The sequence below is a fragment of the Rhinatrema bivittatum genome, chromosome 2 (genome assembly GCF_901001135.1).
Source record: "Rhinatrema bivittatum chromosome 2, aRhiBiv1.1, whole genome shotgun sequence".
NCBI classification, from domain to species: Eukaryota; Metazoa; Chordata; class Amphibia; order Gymnophiona; family Rhinatrematidae; genus Rhinatrema; species Rhinatrema bivittatum.
This window is the reverse complement of record NC_042616.1, coordinates 269,675,669-269,698,359: the sequence shown is the minus strand read 5'-3', so window position 1 is coordinate 269,698,359 and position 22,691 is coordinate 269,675,669. Positions and strand designations below refer to the sequence as shown.

The window sequence follows — 22,691 nt, the reverse complement described above, 5'->3', positions numbered from 1 at the left end:
AAGTTATTTAATTTCTCTTTTCTTTATATTTTGCCTTTCCTGACTGGTCAGCCACTTCAAAGCAGATTACATTTAGGTACTATAGGCAAAAATGGATTTAGGATTTTTGCTGCCCCTAGGACTTTTGGTGCTTTCCACACCTCTCCCTCTCCCCCACCACCACTAGCACCTCCTTTAAGGGTCTGTTACAGAGTAGAAGAGATCTGTTCTTTGTTCAATTAAATTTAGCAGGGCTGGAAGGCAATAAATCTTATCCAGCCTGCAGTCTTAAATATTTGCCACTCTAGACACAGGCATAATGGGTGCCTATTGACAAATCCAGAGCTAAATGTAGGTATTTTGCTGCCCCCAAAGGGCTTTCAATCAAAAAGGCCAATATTTAACGCTATTTAGTTGGATAAGTAGTGACTTATCTGGCTAAGTGGCAATGACTGAATATCCAGCTGCAATCAGCAGTTGTCAATTAGCTGGAATGTGAAAGATTGTCTCTAAAACAGTAGTGAACAGGCATCTGGCCTGGTCCACCTTAAAAGTTAGATACATAAGTAGCTCTATGGGTGGGTCCCCTGAGAGCTGGAATAAGGGTGTAAGCCCGGAAGGGAACAGACAGGCCCTTGAAACCTGAATATAAATGCTGAAAGTAAATGCTGATTATGCCTACTGTTGAAGCTGAGCAGTTTATGTGGGCCTTGCTTGTGGAAATTAAAGTTTTATTGAAGAAGAGCCAGAGTCCAGCCTCTGAACAGAAAGTAAGTTGTTGGAAATCCATTTGATCTAAAATGGTTCTACAGAACAGTGCTCCAGCCAGAAAAAAATAAGGATGAAAGGAGAGAAAATTTTTTTTCTGGGCTAAGGAGTTGGGCCTAAAGCAAGACACAGGTCAAAAGAGCATAGAGAAGAAAAGGAAAATTACTTTTTGGTTCCTGCACAGAGAGCGGAGTGATGCAGAAGCAGTGCTACTAAGCAGGGCACAGAACACTGAAAAGATTGAAGCTGGTTGGCCAGAGAGAGCACCGAAGTAAAACAGCTAGGAATTCTCTGAGAACAGACAATTGTGTCTTGGGATCTTGCTGTAAAAGCAGCTTCATAACAGGACAAGGAGAGAAGATCCTCTTGAGAGAGAAAAAACGAGTCAGAGCTGGACAAACAGGGTTTTTTTCGTCTTTTCTTCCCACAGATAAAATAGAAAGAGGCCAATTCAATTTGCCTGCCTGATAGCAGGAGTGTTGGAAGAAGGAGGGATGAGGAAAAGCTGAGGAGATAATTCAGTGTGTGCCACCCGGCACACACACATGGACACCTGATTTTATAACATGGGTGCGCAGGTGCACACGTTATAAAATCGGGGATCAGCGTGCGCAAGGGGGTGCACAATTGTGCACCCTGTGCGCGCTGACGCCCGTGACCTTCACCTGTTCCCTCCCAGGCCACTCCATTTCAGAGTGGGCTGGAAGGGAACTTCCTAACCCCCTATCCTAACCTCCCTTCCTCTATCCCTCCCGCCCCCTAGCCCTATCCTAACCCCCCTCCCCCCGACCTTTATTTTACCTCTTGCGCCTGCCTCTGGGCAGATGCAAGTTGCACGTGCCTGCAGCCTGCCGGCACGTGATCCTCCAACACAGTGGCAAATGGCCGCTGTGCCAGAGGCCTCTGGCCCTGCCCTGCCCCACCCCCCGGACCACCCCACCCTGGTCTCCCTATGGATTTACGTATGTAGGGCTTTTAAAATCTGGCCCATCATGTAGTTTTGTTTGGTAGCAATTTGCCTGCCTGATAGCAGGAGTGTTGGAAGAACTCAGAGTTTAGCCAATCCAAAGGAGGGATGGGGAAAAACTGAGGAGATAATCCAGTTAAAAAAGCTGGCCAGCAAAAAGGAGCTGGAGAATGTAACATCAGAAGGGCAGGCCAAGCAGAGGAGAGAATGGCTGCAACTGGTAGATGAGGTACAGAAAATTACCGTAGAAGTAGCCCAGGTGGAGAGTGAGGTGATACAACTCTTCAGAGTGGTCACCACAATAAAGAAGGACTGCTTGGCTAAGATCAATCAGGATTATCCCAGCAAATGACTTGAGGATGGGGCTATTGGGAGTCCTGGAGAAATACTATTAAAGCCAGTAAAGGAACTGATAGTGAATACAGAGCTACAATGACCAGCATGGATGAGTGCAGAGAAAGAGGATGGAACAAGGTGAAGGAGTCTACAGTGACCGTGGCTCAAATACAAGAAAGCTCATGGTGAGGCCTTGTGATTTGGGCCTCACTGAAAAGAGGGGAGATACAGTCTTCCCTAAAAAGTTGCAAACCCAAAGCGTGGAGATAAAAGCGATGGAGCACAAGCCTGACCAAGAGTCAGAACAAACACAGGGGTCCCCCTCCCTGACTAGCCAGACTAGCCCTAGAACTGAGAAGGAGCTGTTTCAGGGTGAAGCAGAGTCTGCAGGGAGGCCTACCAGAAGCATTGTAAAGAGACCTGAAAAGGTCATGATAAAGACTGGAACAGAACTAGAACCTGTAATAGTGGAAAATGAAGAAATATAGGTCACAAAACAAAGAGAAAGGGAAAATACAACCCAGTACCGAGGAAAGATTGAGATTTTTCCCAGGGAAGCAGCAATTTAAAGCCCATCCTTAAACAGTACTGGACCAGGCATCTGGACTGGTCAACCTTAAAAGTTAGACACCCAGGTAGCTCTGTGAGCTGGTTCCCTGAGAGCAGGAATAAGGGCAAAGGCCCAGAAGGGAACAGATAGGCCTTGGGTTTCCAGGAAAAGGCAGCTCCTAGCCCATCTCTGTCCTGAAGGTGAACCCTGAATGTGAATGCTGAAGGTAAATGCGGAATGTGATTATTACTGAAAGTAAGCAGTTTATTTGGAACTTGCTTGTGGAAAATAACATTTTATCTAAGAAGAGCCAGTCCCATGTGTGTCTGTCCTCTGGCAATCTACAGCTCCTCGGGTATGCCACATGCATAAGTAATTATCCAATTAAGTGGTGGGTGGAATGTGGGCGGCTGTGGAGGAGCAACTTTCCAGTTTACTTACAGGTCAATATAGTAAAGTGCGGCCGCGGTTACCCTGCTCCTAACCCGCTTTCTACTCAGTTTTCGGCCGCGTTAGTCCAACCCGCGATACACTATCCCCTTTAACCCATTCTTACCGCCTCTTTAAATCACCGGGTAATCCCTTCCACCCGCGGCATGTATATTAGATGTAAACGATCGAATTAACTATTCCCTCCCATACAGTAACGCGCGCTCCGACTATCCCTTTTTTAACCTGCCGTTTTGCCGCGCGTTTAACCTGCTAACTTACCGCCTACCCTTACCCCTGTGTTAGAGGCAGGGGAAAGGGTAGGCGACAAACTTTCCCCCGGAGACCAGCACCCATGGCCGTGTCCATGGGTGCTGGTCTCCGGGGCAGCCCCAGTCCTCTCCCCTCCTCCCGAAGCAACGAAAGCGGAAAAAAGCAAAAAAAAAAGTAGCAACGAAGTGGACGGTTCTCCTATGCTCGGGATTGCCAGTCCTCTCTCCCCTCCTCCCGAAGCAAGGTGCGTAAAGCAGCCTTGCTTCGGGAGGAGGGGAGAAAGGACTGGCAGTGTAAAGCAATGAAGCGACTTACTTTTCTTGCAGCCCCCCTCCGGAGACGGACATCGGCAGAGACGGACCGCGGCTCCCCTGCCTCCCGGAGGCAGCTGCCGGCGAAGATGGATGCCTGCACGGGCGAAAGCGGCCCCTGTGCATGCAATTGGGCTGCTCAAGGCATGACATCACGACGTTTGGCGTCACGGCATGTGACGCCAAATATTCGGACTTATCCAGTTAAGTTAACCGGATAAGTTACACCTGTTTAATAGCTGGTCTAAAGTTATCTGGATAAGACTGATCCGGCTAACTAATGAGTTTTATGGGGATATTCATCAGCATAGATGTGCTGCTGAATATCCTTTGTAAGTTAGTTGGATAAGTCTTATTCAGCTAACTACAAGGTGAATTTTAAAACAGGCGCACATGTGCACAAATTCGTCAGCCCACACCCAGGGGCACGGCTATTTTATAACTTATGCACGTATATATGCATATTTTATAAAACAGCCTGGCCATGCACACAAGTGCACCCAATTTTAAATGGACATGTGCCTGTGCGCACAAAAGCCACTTCTACTGTACAAGTTACAAAATTTTAAAAGGGACGCATGCAGACGCCATTGCCATTTTTAGCAGTTCCTCCCCAGTTCACCCAGTTAATAGCTGGATCCTCCAAACTCTCCTGTTTTGATATCAAATACCTCCCCCACTCCCCAAGTTCCCCAGACTAATTACACCCTTCCAAAATGGCTTGTAGTTTGTTTTTGTTTTTTTTACTTACACACCATCCAAAATGGAAGTAAAGTTATGCAGCAGGGGCCCTTGGCGCATGTTGGATCGTGTAATTAATTACGTGGAAATTTCTGGTTAAAGCCTTGAAATGTACCAAGAAAACACCAAATAATGGGATATAAACAAAATCACTGAAACAAATGCCCATGTGCCACCTATGTCCCGCCAAGGCAATGCCCGGACAGACTTCATCACAAATCTCCAAATCCTCTTTAAACTTAGAACCCCCCACTTGTCACAAAAGTGATAAACCCTCCCTCCCCCCCTCCCATCAGAGCATGACATCATTTATGGACAGCCCCTACAAGCAATCTTTATTTTCAGTGTTATTTGCAGACAAAAAACATTTGAGTCTCTGAATGCATTATCGCTCCTAGGGCAGGGAGTGGGTAGGAAGGAGTTATCCTCCCCATTCTCTCTGCAGGGGGGAAGCAGAAGTTGCTTACCTGTAATAGGTGTTCTCACAGGACAGCAGGAGGTTAGTCCTCACATATGGGTGACATCAGAGGATGGAGCCCAATCACGGAACACTTTTGTCAAAGTTTCTAGAACTTTGACTGGCACCTACTGGGCATGCCCAGCATGGCACTAAACCTGCAGCCAGCAGGGGTCCCCCTTCAGTCTTGTTTAAAGCTACAGGATGTGCCAAAACATAAAATAAGAAATCGTAACGAACCCAACACCGCAGGGTGGCGGGTGGGTTTCGTGAGGACTACCATCTACTGTCCTGTGAGAACACCTGTTATAAGTAAGCAACTCTGCTTTCTCACAGGACAAGCAGGATGGTAGTCCTCACATATGGGCGAGTACCGAGCTGAGGATGTCCGAGAAATGCACCAAATATACCCAAGATGTGCAATAGGCACAAGAATTGGGGTGGAATTTGGTAGAGGGCATCCTGAACCCTAACGGGCAGGCGGAAGGGTGTTGGTACGTCAAGTTGCAAAAAGGTTGCGCAAGACAGACTGGCTGAAGATGGAATCTTGTCTTCCAGCCTTGTCTAAGCAATAATGGGCTGTAAAGGAATGGAGAGAACTCCAGGTAGCAGCCCTGCATATGTCAGAAAGCGGAACCGAGCGTAGGTACGCTACTGAAGTCGCCATGGCCCTGACAGAGGGTGCTTTAACATGGTCTTGAAGTAGAATGCCTGCTTGCTGATAGCAAAAGGATATGCAGTCCGCTAACCAGCAGGAGAGAGTCTGCTTACCCATAGGCTGTCCCAATTTGGTGGAATGGAAAGAAACAAACAATTGAATTTTCCTGTGGGCAGCTGTACGGTCTAGATAGAATGCTAGAGCACGTTTACAGTCAAGGGTATGCAGAGCCTGTTCTCCTGGATTAGAATGGGGCCTGGGAAAGAAGGTTGGTAGTATAATGGATTGATTAATGTGAAACTCCGATACTACCTTAGGCAAATACTTAGGATGAGTGCAGAGTACTATCCGGTCGTGCAGAGGTTTAGTGTAAGACGGATAGGTAACTAGGGCCTGTAACTCACTAACTCTGCGAGCGGATGTGATTGCCAAAAGAAAAATCACTTTCCATGTGAGATATCGAAGATCACAGGATTGGAGAGGCTCGAATGGTGGTTTCATGAGCCGACCCAAAACCAGGTTGAGGTCCCAAGAAGGGGCCAGAGGGCGCAGTGGAGGTTTGAGGTGGAGCAAGCCCTTCAAAAAGCCTCTCACAAGGGGTTGTACAGAAATGGGTACATCCCCAACACCTTTATGGAAGGCGGCTACCGCACTGACATGCATCCTGATGGAAGAAGTTTTTAGACCTGACTCTGATAAGTACCAGATATAGTCTAGAAACTTCGTGGTGGAACAGGTAAAAGGATCAAGTGACAGAAAACCCTTTCCATTTGTAAAAATAAGATTTTCTTGTGGAAGGCTTCCGCGAAGCAATCAGGATACAAGAAACTGGCTCCAAAAGGTTGAGTGGCTGAAGAATTAGCCTTTCAACATCCAGGCAGTCAGGGACAAGGCCTGAAGATTGGGGTGTCGAAGGCACCATCGTTCTGGGTGATCAGAAGAAGGTCCTTACCCAGGGGAATGTGCCTGCGAATGGAGAAATCCTGAAGAATCAGAAATCACACTTGGCATGGCCAGTGAGGAGCTATAAGGATCATGGTTCCCTTGTACTGACGTAACTTCACAAGAGTCTTTGAGAGAAGTGAAAGTGGAGGGAATGCATATAGGAGACCGGTGGCCCATGAGAGGGAGAATGCTTCTCTTGGTTGTGCGTGTTGGCTGCGAGTGAGAGAGCAAAAATTCTCTACTTTGCGGTTGCGAGGTGATGCAAAGAGGTCTACGTGAGGATAACCACAATGTTGGAATATTGAGTTCACTACTGTGGGGTTGAGAGACCACTAGTGCAGCTGAAAGGTGTGACTCAGCTTGTCTGCCAACACATTGTCCACTCGCGGCAAGTAGGTGGCCTTGAGGTACATCGAGTGGGAAAGGGCCTCCGCCCACATCTGTGCCACTTCCTGACACAGTAGGTAGGAGCCCGTTCCTCCCTGCTTGTTGATGTACCACCATGGCCACCTGGTTGTCTGTCTGTATCAGGATGACCTGGTTAGACAGGCAATCCCGAAACACCCTGAGAGCATATCTGATTGCTTGTAGTTCCAGGAAATGTATTTGGTGTTTGGCTTCCTCTGGAGACCAAGCTTCTTGGGTTTGCAAATTGGCAACATGCACTCCCCAACCAAGCTTGAAAGCATCAGTGGTAAGAGTTATTTGAGGATTTGGGCCTTGGAAGGGCAGGCCTTGGAGAAGATTGATCTGATTTTTCCGCCAAGCTAGAGACTGACGAAGTGGGTTGGTAATGTGGACAATGGTTGATAGTAGTTGAACGGACTGAGTCCATTGTGACCTTAGAGTCCACTGCATGACTCATGGCTAAGCGGGCCATTGGGGTAACATGTACCGAGGATGCCATGTGTCCTAGCAGAATGAGGAAATGGCGTGCAGTTGAGCAATGTTGAGACTGTAGCTGGTGTGCGAGAGAAATGAGAGCGAGAGCTCATTGTCTAGGCAGAAATGCCTTTGCTTGCAAGGTGTCCAAGTCTGCCCAAGAATGATAAAGTTTGAGATGGGACTAAGCAGGATTTCACGTAGTTGACGAGAAAACCTAGCGAAATCAGAGTGTGTAAAGTAAGGCGTAGGGACGACAGAGCAGCTTGCTGAGTGGGAGCCCTGATCAACCAATCGTCGAGATAGGGGTAGACGTGGACACCTTGAGTCCAGAGGAATGCTGCTACTACTACAAGGCACTTGGTGAAGACTCATGGAGCAGATGCCAGGCCAAATGGAAGCACTCGGTATTGATAGTGCTGTGGGCCTACCAGGAATCGCAGAAATTTGCGATGAGACGGAGTTATTACGATATGTGTGTAAGCGTCCTGGAGGTCTAGACAGCAAAGCCAGTCTTCTCTTTGCAGAAAAGGAAGGAGGGAACCCAAGGTTACCATCTTGAACTTTTCTTGTTGGAGGTACTTGTTGAGGGCACGCAGGTCCAGAATTGGACGAACGCCGCTCGACCTTTTGGGGATTAGAAAGTACCGGGAATAGAACCAGAGGCCCTGTTGGGAGTAGGTCACTGGTTTGATTGCTCTGGATTGAAGGAGGAGGGAGACTTCCTGATCCAGGAGTAATGAGTGGTCTGATGTTCCCCACTTCAGCCGAGGTGGGGAATCCGGTGGGATGGAGAGAAAGTTCAGGTGATACTCTAGAGAGATTATGGCTAGGACCTACTGGTCCGAGGTGATTGTGAGCCATATGTTGTTGAAATAATACAGTCGACCTCCCACTGGTACATGCGGCAGTGGAATCTGGCTGCTGCTCTCTATGCAGGAGTCAAAAACCGGAAGCAGGGCCCGGCTGAGGAGCTGCTTGTGGTTTTTGCTTACGAAGTTGTCTGGACTGGGCCTTTTGGAAAGGCTTCATAGAGCGAACTCTAGACGGTGGTGGATAGGACTTCTTTGGACGATAGAACGACTTTTTGGAGTCCTTCCTAAATGGTTGTTTGGTCGAATATTCAGAAGGCATCAGAGAGAGTTGGCGAAGGGTCTCATGATGCTCCTTGAGTTGTGCCACCGTTTGCTGGATCTGTTCACCAAACAGATTGTCTCCGATGCAAGGCAGATCGGACAATCTGTCCTGGACTTCAGGGCGCAAGTCCGAAGACTTAAGCCAGGCCCATCTTCTTGCAAAAATAGCAGCTGCAGAAACCCTGGAAGTGATGTCTAAGAACATTATTTCATGTTTCCTTGCTTCAAAACCTTTGTGAACTAGGGCTTGCAGGCGTTCCTGGAATTGCTGAGGAAGAGACTCCGCAAAGTCCTGTATTTGCTTGAATAGGACCCTCTTGTAATAGGTCATATAAAGCTGGTAAGATGCGATCCGAGAGATAAGCATTGATCCCTGGAAGACACGTCGACCAATGGCATCCAGGAATTTCTGCTCCTTGCCCAGAGGAAAGGAAGAATGGGGCTTTGAGCATCATGCCCTCTTTTGGCAGATTCCACCACCACAGATTGATCCAGTTGAGGTTTTTGGATCCCTAGAGCTGATGGACCAAGTAGGTGGTATCTGCTTTCTGGTTGACTGGTGCTACCGAACCAAGGTGTTCCCAATTCTTCTTGAGAAGATCCAACAGTACTTGATGAACAGGGATGGAGGTGATTTCTTTGGGAGCATCCAGAAATTGTAACAACTCCATCATTTGATGTCTATTGTCTTGCTCAGTCTGTAATTGGAAGGGAACCAATTCAGACATTTCCTTCACAAAATTGATGAAGGATAAGTCTTCTGGAGGAGAATGCTTCCTGCTTTCAGTAGGAGAGGGTGGTGATGGTAAAATGTTCTTTCCGTGTGCCTAGACCAAATTTTACAGCACTGAACTTTTAATGTACTGTTTGTCATTACCCTTCACATAATCACTCATTAAATCGCATAGATGTCTTAACTTTTTAGAAGTATCCTTAGAGATTGGCTATTCTAGCCACCCTCACCCCCTGTATAAAATCTCCGATTGTTGTATACTCTTGTTTTCCCCCTTCTTTTTCCTAATCCCCAGTTGCTCGCCCTTGTTATAATGTAACTTTTGACTCTGCCACCTCCTGACTCTTGTAATATGTTTCTTGGCTATGTTAATGTTAAAACTATTGTTCGATGTAAACTGAGTTGATTTGATCTGCATCAAGAAATTCGGTATAGAAAAACCTTAAATAAATAAATAAATAAATAAATAAATCATCGGTGTCTGGAGACAAATAGTCGGTCCAGGTGTCATAGGGATCAGCACCTGACTCTCTAGGAGCCTGAAAGGGACGGGATGAAGGTATTCCAGAAGGTCCCGGTCTAGGCTCTGAAGGCATCGAGGGAACTACTGAAGGCACCGATGAAGGTATCGAGGCTACTGATACAGGCATCGAGGGCATCAATGGACAGATTGTTGTCGCCGATGATAGCACCAGCATCGATGGTTGAGGCATCGGCAGAACTTCCGAGGGAGGAAGACGGAACGGTGTTTCTCCTCCCGATGACAGAGGAAGTGGAGAAGGCACTGGAGCCATCGGTGACCCGGGGTCCTTCGGTGGAAAAGTGGCTAGAGGCGCTTCCATTCTCGAGAGCAGCGGTGCTAGCGCTGCCGGAATGGGATTGATGATCGGTTCTGCAATCGGTGCCGGGGTCGGCATCGAAGGAACCTGGAACCTTTGCATCGCCTTGTCGTTGGCCTCCTGAACCATCCGGTTCAACTCTTCATGGAGCAACCAGCCCCGGCTCCGGAAGGGAAGAAGGAGGCAGAGGCGTAGCTGGAGGGACCACCGTTAAAGGCGGAATCATGGCTCCCAATACCTGTCCGGGTGAGGGTTGCCGGACAGCTGGCATACATGTGCCAATGTATGCCAGCTCACTGACTCGGTCTCAGAAAGGGTCGATGCCTTTTCTGGACGGGGTTTCTTCGATGGTGGATTGGATGATGGCGAGGTCGATGATTTTCCTTCATCGATGGTCCGAGGCTTTCAGTGTTTATGCTGATGCTTCTCTCTACAATCCCCTCAGTCCTGAGGGGGAGTAGAGGTAGTCGATGACCAGGAAGTCGTCAATGCCGGACGGTCACCGGCCAATGCCCGATGCTGGCACGAAGTGGACGGCGCCGGTTCTGATTACGTCGAAGCAATAGACGGCGTCAGAGTTTGAGAACGGAAGAGAAGTTCCATTTTCTCCATTCTGGCTTTGCGACCTTTTGGTGTCATTAAGGCACATTTGGTGCAAGTCAGGACATCATGCTCACACCCGAGGCACATTACAAAGACTTTATGAGGGTCTGTTATGGACATGGTGCGAGCACAGTCAGGGCACCGATGGAACCTCGATGCCATGGCCTTTGAAAAATTGAGCCGCGGTGTGGTCGACGGCCAGTAGATCGCGAGGGCCAAACTTGACAGGAATTGACCGGAATTGGGTAAAAAACTTACCAGAGTACCACGGAAGAAAAATTCAAGAGGGGAAACCCCTGTGGGGTATGAAAGTTTGCAGTAATTCCGTGAGGAAAATTCCTGTCAGGAATCTCTAAGAGCTCCTTAACCCGTGTGGCTACTGCTGCACGGAAAAAAGAAGACTGAAGGAGGACCCCTGCTGGCTGCAGGTTTAGTGCCATGCTGGGCATGCTAGTAGGTGCCAGTCAAAGTTCTAGAAACTTTGACAAAAGTGTTCCATGATTGGGCTCCATCCTCTGATGTCACCCATATGTGAGGACTACCATCCTGCTTGTCCTGTGAGAAGGGATAATCCCTCCTGTCCAAATCCTCATCTCAGGGCATCCACTCTGCCGTCTCCAAGTTGCTGCACAGCTTCTTTCCTCTAGAGGCACCAGTTCTAGGTCGCAGCAGCAACTAAAGATTAAGAAACTTCAGTATGGGGCCTTGAGCAGCCCTTGTGCCCTAATGGATCCAGTGGCACCCTGTACCTGACAAGGGTTTGCATAGTAACAGAAAGCCTTTGCAGGAGGAGGGAGCAGAGTGTTATAAGATCTCTCAGCGTGCAATGGTATATAGCTCTAGGCGATTAACAAAAAATTTAACACACATTCCTTGGAGTAGATTTAAACTTATGTGCGTTCTTTTGAATTTTAAAAGTACACACTTAAAGGTGAATTTTAAAAGCCTAGCATGCGCATCAATTAGGGGATGCGTAAACAAATTGGGCTCGTGCGTGCCCACTATATTTTAAAAGCTACTTAGATATGTGCATATCTTGCTCTTAGTAAAAAGGAGCGTGTTCCGGGTGGAATCTGGGCAGGGCATGGGTGTTCCAATGTGGGGCAGAGAGATGTGCATGCAAATTCTTACGCACCTGGGCCTGTGCCCAGGTCTAGTGCTGCATAAGTTTACTTTTGCTATGGAGGAGGTGTAAGATTAAAACAACAAAAAAACAGAAAACTAGACATATCTGAGGGGTTTTATAGGTCTGGGCTAACTGCGTGGAGTGAAGGCTATTAAACTAGAGGGGTTTGGAGGATCTTGCTCTTAACTGGTGAACTGTTAATGCAATTTTGTGGGCATTCACCCCTTTCAATAATCCCCTGACTTATGCAGTAGAAGTGGGATTTGCACACCCATGAATGCGCCCAATTAAAATTAGGCACACGTGCATGCAGCCAGACTATTTTATAACATGCACGTATATATGTGCAAGTTATAAAATGGCCACAGCCCTGGGTGCACGCCAATGTACATGTGCCAATGTATGCCAGCTCACTGGTTTGAAAGTTACCATCATAGGTTTTCTCAGGAAAACTATCTATGTAAATCTTTGTGGGTAGTTCTTTTGAGATAATTTTCAAAGTGAAAATGTGGGCATAATCTACAGGTAAAAAGTACCTGTAGACTTTGCACTTATGTGACCATTCTTAAAATTATCTCCATAGCAGATTCTCCCTGCCTCTTATTTACTTAACTATTTTCTGCCCTTCTTCTAATCACTAAATACAATATTGCAAACCTTTTTGTAAACTTATTTTCCACCATTCAAAATTATTTGGACATGTAATTTCATATTGAAATAAATGACCAGATATTGATAACTTCACTTTGTAATGAAGAGTCACAACTCAGCTCCCTAAAATAAGCTTGTATTCACGTGGCATCTATTGGCTATTTCTGAATTATCATCAAGTTTTAACCTAATATGTTTAAGGGGATATTTTTATAACAGCCAGCTAACATTAAGCAGCAAAAATGTGTGCAATTTTCAAAACAGACTTACACCTACTATTATGCGTGTGGAAAATTTTCAGAAACATGTATGCATATGGTTTTGTAGAGGTCTTTAAGATCATGAGAGGTCTTGAACGAGTAGATGTGACTCGGTTATTTTCACTTTCGAATAATAGAAGGACTAGGGGGCATTCCATGAAGTTAGCAAGTAGCACATTTAAGACTAATCAGAGAAAATTCTTTTTCACTCAATGCACAATAAAGCTCTGGAATTTGTTGCCAGAGGATGTGATTAGTGCAGTTAGTGTAGCTGGGTTCAAAAAAGGTTTGGATAAGTTCTTGGAGGAGAAGTCCATTAATGGCTATTAATCAATTTTACTTAGGGAATTGCCACTGCTATTGATTGCATCAGTAGCATGGGATCTTCTTAGTGTTTGGGTAATTGCCAGGTTCTTGTGGCCTGGTTTTGGCCTCTGTTGGAAACAGGATGCTGGGCTTGATGGACCCTTGATCTGACCCAGCATGGCAATTTCTTATGTTCAAACCTCTCCCCAACTCTGGCCATGGGAATGACTCTGCTTTATTCTGGTAAACTTACTCATGAACAGGCAGTATCTGCTTAAGCTTACCTGCAGGCAATTTTGTAAAAAGCATTTCTTAGCGTGTAGCAGATGGACTCAGGACCAATGGGTATAGTGTACTCGTGCTAGCAGTTGGAGACGGATCAGATTTCAATCTGACGTCAGCACCTAGTACATATACCCCTGCAGGAAGTGCAGATTCTCAGAATTTTTCCGTCTCCAAAGCAGTTAGGAGCTATCTTCACGCTCGCCGAGCGTTACAACAAAATGTAAAGAACAAAAACATCCTGAAGACGAGCCCCGCACTACTGCGGTGATACCCTCGGGTCCCTCCCCCAGTTGAGTTTCCCGAGGTGATTTCCGTGGTCCCTCGGAGGTGAGAGCCTCGGTCCGGTGGCCGAATCACGGCAGGGACCTAGCCCCCGAGCGAGAAGGGTTCATGCGCGGCACAGAGGCAGCCTCGGTCCGGAGCCGAATCGCAGCGAGGACTTAGCCCCCAAGCGAGAGGAGTTTGGGCGTGGCTGAGAGGCAGCGGGTGCACTCCCTTGAGCGCGGCGGTGAAGGTATTTACCCTCTCCCCCCGCAGCCGGAGACCGCCCGGGTCGAAACCGGGAAGCGCCGAAGACAAGGTAAGGCATACATCTTCTTTTTAAATGGTCTCCGAAGATCGAGGAGGAGCAGGGTCTGCCCACGTGGAGACCCTCTAAGGAGGTCACCATATTGCCCACACGCTCGTCGTCGCCATCTTGGCTTTCTTCGCCGCCCGCCGCCCAATCGAGCGCACAAATTAAGCTAAGCGCATATTTTAAGCTAGGCGCCCAGTAATTGGGCGCGTATTATAGGCGCCGATTTTTGGGCGCGTATTATAGGCGCCAATAGTTGGGGGCGCATTATAGGCGCACATACATTTTGGGCGCACCTTATTAGGCGCACTTTAAATCCTCCGCGCATAAGCTTCGCACACAGTGCAAGGCGCATACCTACAGCTCAGAGCAAAACCGGCGCGCATATACGCAATGGATCGCATAAGAGCTTACGCGTCCACAGAAGCGGCACCTCCAATAATAGGCGTAAAAGCCCAAGGCCTCTGCCCTGCATGCCACATCAGAGCTGCACAGAGCGAGGAAGCGGACGCCCTATGCGCTCACTGTGAGGAGGCCCTGGGACACCCAGGCCAGGGCCAACCCCACCCGGCTCCCAGTGCTAGCTCCTCGGGAGGCACCCCGGATCTAGCTGGCCCTAGTGATTCCATCCCTCAGACGGGGAACCCCAGGGAACCGGCGCCCCTCAACTTGGACCCGACATCGATCTCCTGGGTGGAGTTATTTAAAGGGATTCACGCCTTTGTCAAGATGCAGACTGATTCCCGGGCCGGCTATCCATATGCTCCGGAAGACCCTCATGCCCCAGGACCCTCGAGGCCTAGGCACAGGCTCCCACCACCCAGAAGCCCCACCTACGGGGACACTGATTTCTCCGAGGAAGAAGTTGAGCCCCTCGAGGAGGGAGAACTCCCCTCGGGGACAGAGCCGCATCGAACCATGAGACGCTTCTTCTCAAGGGATGAGCTTCTGGACCTGGTATCTCAATGCTTGTCGGAGCTCGCTATCCCGAGCCAAAGCACCCCGGGGGAACCTAGAATGAACCCCCTGCTGGAGGGCCTTCGACAGACGTCCCACCGTTTTCCCATCTTAGAGGCAGCACAACAGCTAATTGAGCTGGAGTGGAATACGCCGGAATCCTCATTCAAAGGGGGTCGAGCCTTATCGGCCATTTACCCCCTGGACCCAGCAACCAAGGAGCTTCTGGCGTGCCCCAAGGTGGACGCCATGGTTTGCGCGGTCACTAAGCGCACCACCATACCAGTGGAAGGAGGAGCGGCCCTCAAGGATGCACACGACAGACACCTGGAAGCCATACTGAAACAGGCCTTTGAGGTAGCAGCCATGTCCCTACAAATTGCATCCTGCTGTACCGTGGTGACACGCTCCTGTTTATCCCAAGCCAGGAGCAACACCCCGGGGGAAGACATGGAACCGGCACTTTCGTTCCTCACTGACGCTGCCTCTGACCTAGTACGCACGGCAGCCAGAGGAGTGTCATCCACAGTGGCAGCCAGGAGACAACTCTGGCTGCGAAATTGGTCGGCCGACGCCTCCTCCAAGACACGCCTCACAAGACTGCCCTTCAGGGGATCCCTCCTGTTCGGCAGCGAACTAGAGAAGCTGGCTAACAAATGGGGCGACTCTCCAGTTCCTCGCCTACCAGAAGACAAGACTAAGAGAAACCAGCGTTCCTTTCCCAGGCCTTCCAGAGGCAGAAGCTCTCAGCGCTTCAACCCTTACAGGAACAACTTCCAAGTGCCCCGCCCTACGGGCAGGAACCAGTCCTTTCAGAACAAACACAGCAAGAGGGGAACCAGCTCGGGTCCAGGCCCCAGCCGCACCCCACAATGAGATTCAGCCGACCCATCCAAGGGAAGAAGCCATAGGGGGCAGACTATCTCTATTCTACCGCAGATGGGTCGAGATAACTTCAGACAAGTGGGTCCTAACCATCATCAGAGAAGGATACTACCTGGATTTCCTCCGAACCCCTCCGGACAAGTTTGTGGAATCTCCCTGCCACGACCCCTTCAAGAGGGCGGCAGTGGAAGCTACCCTGACCAGACTCCTGACCCTAGAGGCCATAACCCCGGTTCCAGCACGGGAATTAAATTCCGGGCATTACTCCATTTACTTCATCATGCCCAAGAAAGAGGGTACGTTCAGACCCATCCTGGAGCTCAAGTCGGTCAACTGACACCTAAGGGTCCCAAGATTTCGAATAGAAACCCTGCGGTCAGTCTTACGGGCAATACAGCCAGGAGAATACCTCACATCCCTGGATCTGTCGGAAGCCTACTTGCACATCCCTATCCATCAGGAACACCAGCGCTACCTACGCTTCAAGATCCTGAATCACCACTATCAATTCCGGGCACTACCCTTCGGGTTAGCCACTGCACCGCGGACCTTCACCAAGGTAATAGTAGTAGTAGCGGCGACACTCAGGAAGGAGGGAATCCTTGTCCACCCTTACCTGGACGACTGGCTGATCAGAGCAAAATCACCGGAGGAGAGCCACCGAGCAACCAACAGAGTCATAACTCTACTGGAAAGCCTAGGATGGGTAGTCAATACAAACAAGAGCTCCCTACAGCCATCGCAGTCGCTGGACTACCTAGGAGTCCGATTCGACACCAAGGAGGACAAGGTCAGCCTGACCCCTACAAGGAGATCAAAGCTGCGGCACCGACTACAGACCCTGCTGAACGCCACCCGGCCCACAGCATGGGATTACCTTCAAGTCCTCGGTCTAATGGCATCCACATTGGAAGTGGTACCATGGGCATGAGCCCACATGAGACCTTTGCAGCGCTCACTCCTATCACGGTGGAGTCCACGATCCCAGAAATACACCGTGCATCTACCTCTACCGACCAGAGTTCGGACCCAGCTAAGGTGGTGGCTGCAGCCCAACCACATGAGCCGGGGATCAAGAATATCCTCCCCGACCTGGATCCTGCTCACCACAGATGCCAGCCTACATGGATGGGGAGCACACTGCGAAGAGCTAACCGCCCAAGGGCGGTGGAACGAAGTCGAGTCAGGATGGAACATCAACCGATTAGAGGCACGGGCAGTCCGGCTAGCCTGCCTGCGGTTTGCCCACAGACTTCGAAACAAAGCGGTCAGAGTGATGTCGGACAACGCCACCACGGTGGCCTACATCAACAGGCAGGGCGGAACCAGAAGCCAACAGGTATCCTTAGAGATAGCCCCCCTGATGACCTGGGCGGAAGCAAACCTCCAAGACATCTCCGCCGTCCACATCGCCAGGAAGGACAACACCACGGCAGACTTCCTCAGCAGGGAAAGCCTTAACCCGGGAGAATGGAAGCTATCATCCACAGCCTTCAAGATGATAGTGGATCAGTGGGGGACCCCAGACCTGGATCTCCTGGCAAACAGATCCAACATCCAAGTACCCAGATACTTCAGTCGCAGGCGAGATCCTCAGTCACAAGGGATCGACGCCCTGGTGCAGACCTGGCCACCGGGGACCCTCCTATACGCCTTTCCCCCCATGGCCCCTGCTGGGCGCAATCATTCACAAGACGCAGCGACACAGAGGTCTAGTTCTTCTGGTGGCCCCGGACTGGCCAAGAAGACCCTGGTACGCAGACATGAGAAGACTACTGGCAGGGGACCCTCTGCCCCTGCCCCCACACAGGGACCTACTACAACAAGGTCCCATCCTTCACGAGGATCCAGCTCAATTCTCTCTTACGGTCTGGCCATTGAGAGGGCCCGACTGAGGAAGAGGGGATACTCGGGGGCAGTAATAGATACCCTCCTCCGAGCACGCAAGTTCTCCACATCGCTAACATATATAAGGATCTGGAGAGTTTTTGAGGCCTGGTGCGAAGATCACAACATCGAACCACACTCCTCTAAAGTCCCAATAATCTTAGAATTCCTACAGAATGGACTCCAGAAGGGCCTGTCCCTCAACTCAATCAAGGTACAAGTGGCAGCGCTGTCATGCTACGGCCCCAGGTACAAGGGCGACAGCATAGCCGCGCACCCAGACATATCAAGATTCCTGAAAGGGGTCAAACACATTCGCCCACCACTAAAGTGGCCAGTGCCCCTGTGGAACCTCAACCTCGTTCTGGAATTCCTAGTGGGACCCGCCTTCAGACCCCTCCGAGGCCTGTCTCTCCGTCTACTAACCCTAAAATGGTGTTCCTGCTGGCCGTATGCTCGGCCCGCTGCATTTCAGAGCTACAAGCACTGTCCTGCCATGATCCATTCCTCAGAATCACCCCAGGGACCATCCATCTACGCACAGTCCCATCCTTCCTACCCAAAGTGGACTCACACTTCCACCTCAACCAAACCATTTCATTACCAACCACGGAAGGTGTGAAGAAGTCGGAAGAAGGCCGGTCTCTACGCGATCTCAACATCGGCAGACTACTATCCAGATACCTGGAAATGTCAGAACCGGTACGAAAGACGGACCATTTGTTCGTCCTGCACAATGGGAAGAAGCAAGGGGAAGCGGCCTCACGGGCAACCATTGCCCGCTGGATCAAAGAAGTCATCAAGGCGGCCTACGTAGAAGTGGGAAAACCACCACCTCTACAGGTCAAGGCCCATTCCACCAGAGCCCAGGCAGTTTCCAGGGCAGAAACCTGAATGCTGTCACCTGCCGAGATCTGCAGGGCAGCAACGTGGTCCTCCATCCATACATTCTCCAGATTCTACCGTCTGGATTTTCAGGCTCGGGAGGACACAGCATTTGCAAGGACAATCCTTATTGGACCACGGGCAGCCTCCCACCCAGTTCGGGAGTAGCTTTTATACATCCCATTGGTCCTGAGTCCATCTGCTACCCGCTAGGAAATGGAGAAATTACTTACCTGATAATTTCGTTTTCCTTAGTGTAGACAGATGGACTCAGCAGCCCACCCTCGGCTGCCATTACACATGGTCGTTCATCATATCAAGGTAAGCCATGCTTTTACTCATCATAGGGCATCCACCCTGCCTGGTTTCGACGCCTTCCGGTTGAGGACACTGGCGGTCTCCAGCTATAGTCAATCAACCAATTCAATCCAATCAGAATAAACACATTAAGTTAATCAATCGGTCAGTCACACATATATCCATAATGCTTTGCAAGGAAGAATACTGAGAATCTGCACTTCCTGCAGGGGTATATGTACTAGCTGCTGACGTCAGATTGAAATCTGATCCGTCTCCAACTGCTAGCATGAGTACACTATATCCATTGGTCCTGAGTCCATCTGTCTACACTAAGGAAAATGAAATTATCAGGTAAGTAATTTCTCCATTTCTGCAGGTAAAACACTCTTTTACCCACAAAAATAACTTTAAACATTTCCCTCTAATTGTGTGGGAATGGTGTGAGATACACATAAAAGCTGAAGGTTCTTTAGAAAAAGGGGAAGGGAAATGGAAGATAACTACCTTCACAGAAAAAATATCAATCAACTATAACATTTCAAAGCTTAAACTTCACAAGATTATGTATGTGGAGGAATATTTTTTGTCATTTACCCTGTTAAATAGCTATTTACTGGCTTGACTGAAAATTGTTTCTTTTGGCCAAAACTACACAGAAGAATTGGCCTGGTGGCTCAGTGACAGTACTTTACATTGCAATGTGAGGGGATAGTGCCCATTGTAAACATTTGGGAACATTGAAATTTCACATTAATATTTTTGTGATAAGTAAGATATTCCCATATTGACTCTAATTCTTTATTTTTAAATAGTTTTTGCATCTGTTGGTATCATTTGAGGTATATTTAGTCACTCTGTGTTTGCAGCAGCCATCTTGAAAGTTGACCTTTTACAACAGCTACGTGTGTTTTTGGTTAAAAAGTTCTTCTGCAGATAAGAATAAAATATTTTTTACAAATTTTGCTGGAAAACTATACAAAAGTGTTTAGTTATAATTTTGATTTTATTTATTTTAAAATTGAAAATGTTTATAGATATGTACATTGCATTGATTCAGTGATGTTCCCAAATGGGAACAATGGTCACAACTGTGACTATGTTCCCATTTGGGAACATACTTATATTTAAGTGATTTAATATTCAATATGCTGTTATATCTTTACAGAATGTCTAAGAAATGACTTTCCAGTGCAGAAGCATTAACATTCATTTTAGATGAGTATCAAAGTTGTGAAGATGGTGAATCCTTAGAAGAATATGAACTTAGCCAACATTATTGACGAAGCCGTAGAAAGTGATGACATAAGAGACATAGTGTTGCTACCTCCAAATAAAGTTGATAATGTGTCTGATGAAGAAGTGATTGACGAAGATGATCTACTGCCTTCGGCTCTGCCAAATGAAGTGCCTGTAACTGTAGCTATACTAAAGGATGTGGCAGCCATTGGTTCCTCTGATGGAACTTCGAGGCAGCAGAAAAGGTGAAAAGTTGTTCAGAAAAAAGGAGAAAAACATGGTATTAAATGGAGCAAGAAAGTGGAGTATACGCATAAAATACCTTCAGCTCAGCTGGAAAATTTAGCCCAGAGGCATCCTGAACTTCAGGATAAAACACCATTTGAACTTTTCAAACTGTACTATGACAATGAGCTGAGCGACATGATTCTGACCGAAAGCATTTGATATGCTCGGCAGAAGAACAAAATGGATTTTGAACTTGAGGCCAAGGAATTGGACATTTTTGTTGGAATTCTTCTATTGAGCGGATATAATTCCTTGCCTCCTGAACGGCTATATTGGAATGAAGATGTTCAGCAATCCTTTGTTTCATCCCATATGACTCGTAACCGTTTCATGGACATAAAGAAATACAAACATCTTGCAGACAATGACAAAATTAATCAAAATGATAAACTGTACAAAGTTCGTGCTTTCATTGATGCACTGAATGGTCGCCTGCAGCAGTTTGGAGTATTCAGTGAGCATCTGAGTATTGACGAAGAGATGGTCCCATATTATGGACACCATTCTGCGAAAATGTTTATTCGAGGCAAGCCGATTCGCTTCGGCTATAAACTCTGGGTTCTGGCCTCATCAAAAGGTTATCCTTTCAATGTTGATGTTTATTGTGGAAAGACCAACTGCAAACAGGATGGTCAGAATCAAAGTTTTGGGCTAGGTCATCGTGTTGTGGCACCATTACTGAGCTGCATAGAAAATCCATTATGCCATGAGGTATTCTTTGATAACTTCTTCACCTCATATGATCTTCTTCTGGCACTGCAAAAGCAAAACATCAAGGCCACTGGAACTGTTCGCGAAAATAGGTTGAAGCAGTGCTCATTGATGGAGACAAGCCAAATGAAAAAGAAGGAGAGAGGCTGCTTTGATGCCGTATGCGACGGACATGTCTTGGCTGTGAAATGGCACGACAACCAGTGTGTTATTGTAGCTTCAAACTACAACAACATAGAACCACTGGGAAAAGCAAGAAGGTGGAGCAATGACAGAAAGTGTCCAGTTGACCTTCCACAGCCAGCGGTAATTGGCTTATATAATACTCATATGGGAGGAGTGGACATACTGGACAGATTTATGGCAAACTCCCATCCAGTGTTTCGTTCAAAGAAATGGTGGTGGCCTCTATTTGTCAACGGCATCAACATGGCAGTTGTTGCAGCTTGGCGTCTTCATGTTGAAGTAGGAGGTAAATTTGATCACCTGGAGTTTCGTCGGCACATTGTTCGCACCCTGCTTCAGCGTTCAGAACATCGCACACCATCGAAATCTGGACCTTCCAGTAGACCAGTCAGCAATGTGAGGTTTGATGGTTATAATCATCACCTTACTCCATCAGAGAAACAAGGAAGATGTAGGATGTGCAAGAAAAACTCCCGCCTGGTGTGCACCAAGTGCAGGGTTCCGCTTCATCTTCATTGCGAACAGCAGTATCATACCCAATGATCATTGGATCAAACAAACTCTGCTGATTAAATGGTTTTCTGTAGTTACTAGATAGTTTTCCGTCAAAACTGCATAAAATACTTGAGTCTATGATTTTAATGTCATTAGTTCATAATTAAAACAGTGTTGTTCCCAAATGGGAACATGGGACCATATGTGCCCATTGTTCCCAAATGGGAACAAAGCGCCATCTTGTGTACGTGACAAATATTAAAAAAAATTGTTCAGTCAAGTGATCCTCTCATGTCATGTGTTTCAGACTTTAAGCTAAACCAATATTGCTTCACTATGTAAGATTTGGGCATTAATGGGCTAAGTCTGATTTCCAGCTCAGATCCTCTATGCTCTAACGGCCAAATTTTAAGAGGCTCGCGTACAAATACCGGCAGTTACGCGCGTGGCTGGACCCCGCACATTTTTTAAAGGGCCCAGCCACATGCGTAACCACTGATACATGCGAACTGCCAGGCCTAAAGAAAGGGGCGACCCAGGGGTGCCATCTGAGCAGGGAGGGGCAGGGCAGTAAGTAACAAAAAAGTTAGGGATAGGTAGGGTTAGGTAAGGGGTCACAGAGGAGAGAGGAAGAGGTAGAAAGGGTAGGGTTAAGGACAGAAAAGTTCCCTCCCAGTCTGCTCCCACGTCCATCAAGCCCAGCATCCTGTTTTCAACTGTGGCTAATCAAAGTCACAAGTACCTGACAGGATTCCTAAATTCAATACATTCCATGTCGTTTATCACAGGGACAAGCAGTAGATTCCCCCAAGTCCATCTTAATATTAGTTTAAGGACCTTTCTCCCAAGAACTTGTCCAATCTTTTTTAAACCTAGCTACACTAACAGCTTTTACCACATCCTCTGGCAACAAATTCCAAAGTTTAATTATGCTTTGAGTAAAAAAATATTTTCTCCTATTTCTCATGTTATCAAACTGATTTTCCACAACTTAGGGACACTAAGAGGCCAATATTAAAAAAAAGCTAAGCATCTAAATTTAGGTTCCTAAA

At 47.8% G+C, this 22,691-nt stretch overlaps 1 protein-coding gene across 1 annotated transcript in view; it reads right to left on the bottom strand.

Moving 5' to 3' along the window:
- LOC115083268 (thioredoxin domain-containing protein 3-like) overlaps positions 1-22,691 on the bottom strand; it is a 218,737-nt gene that overhangs the window by 193 nt on the left and 195,853 nt on the right. The gene's annotated exons all lie outside the window — the stretch shown is intronic.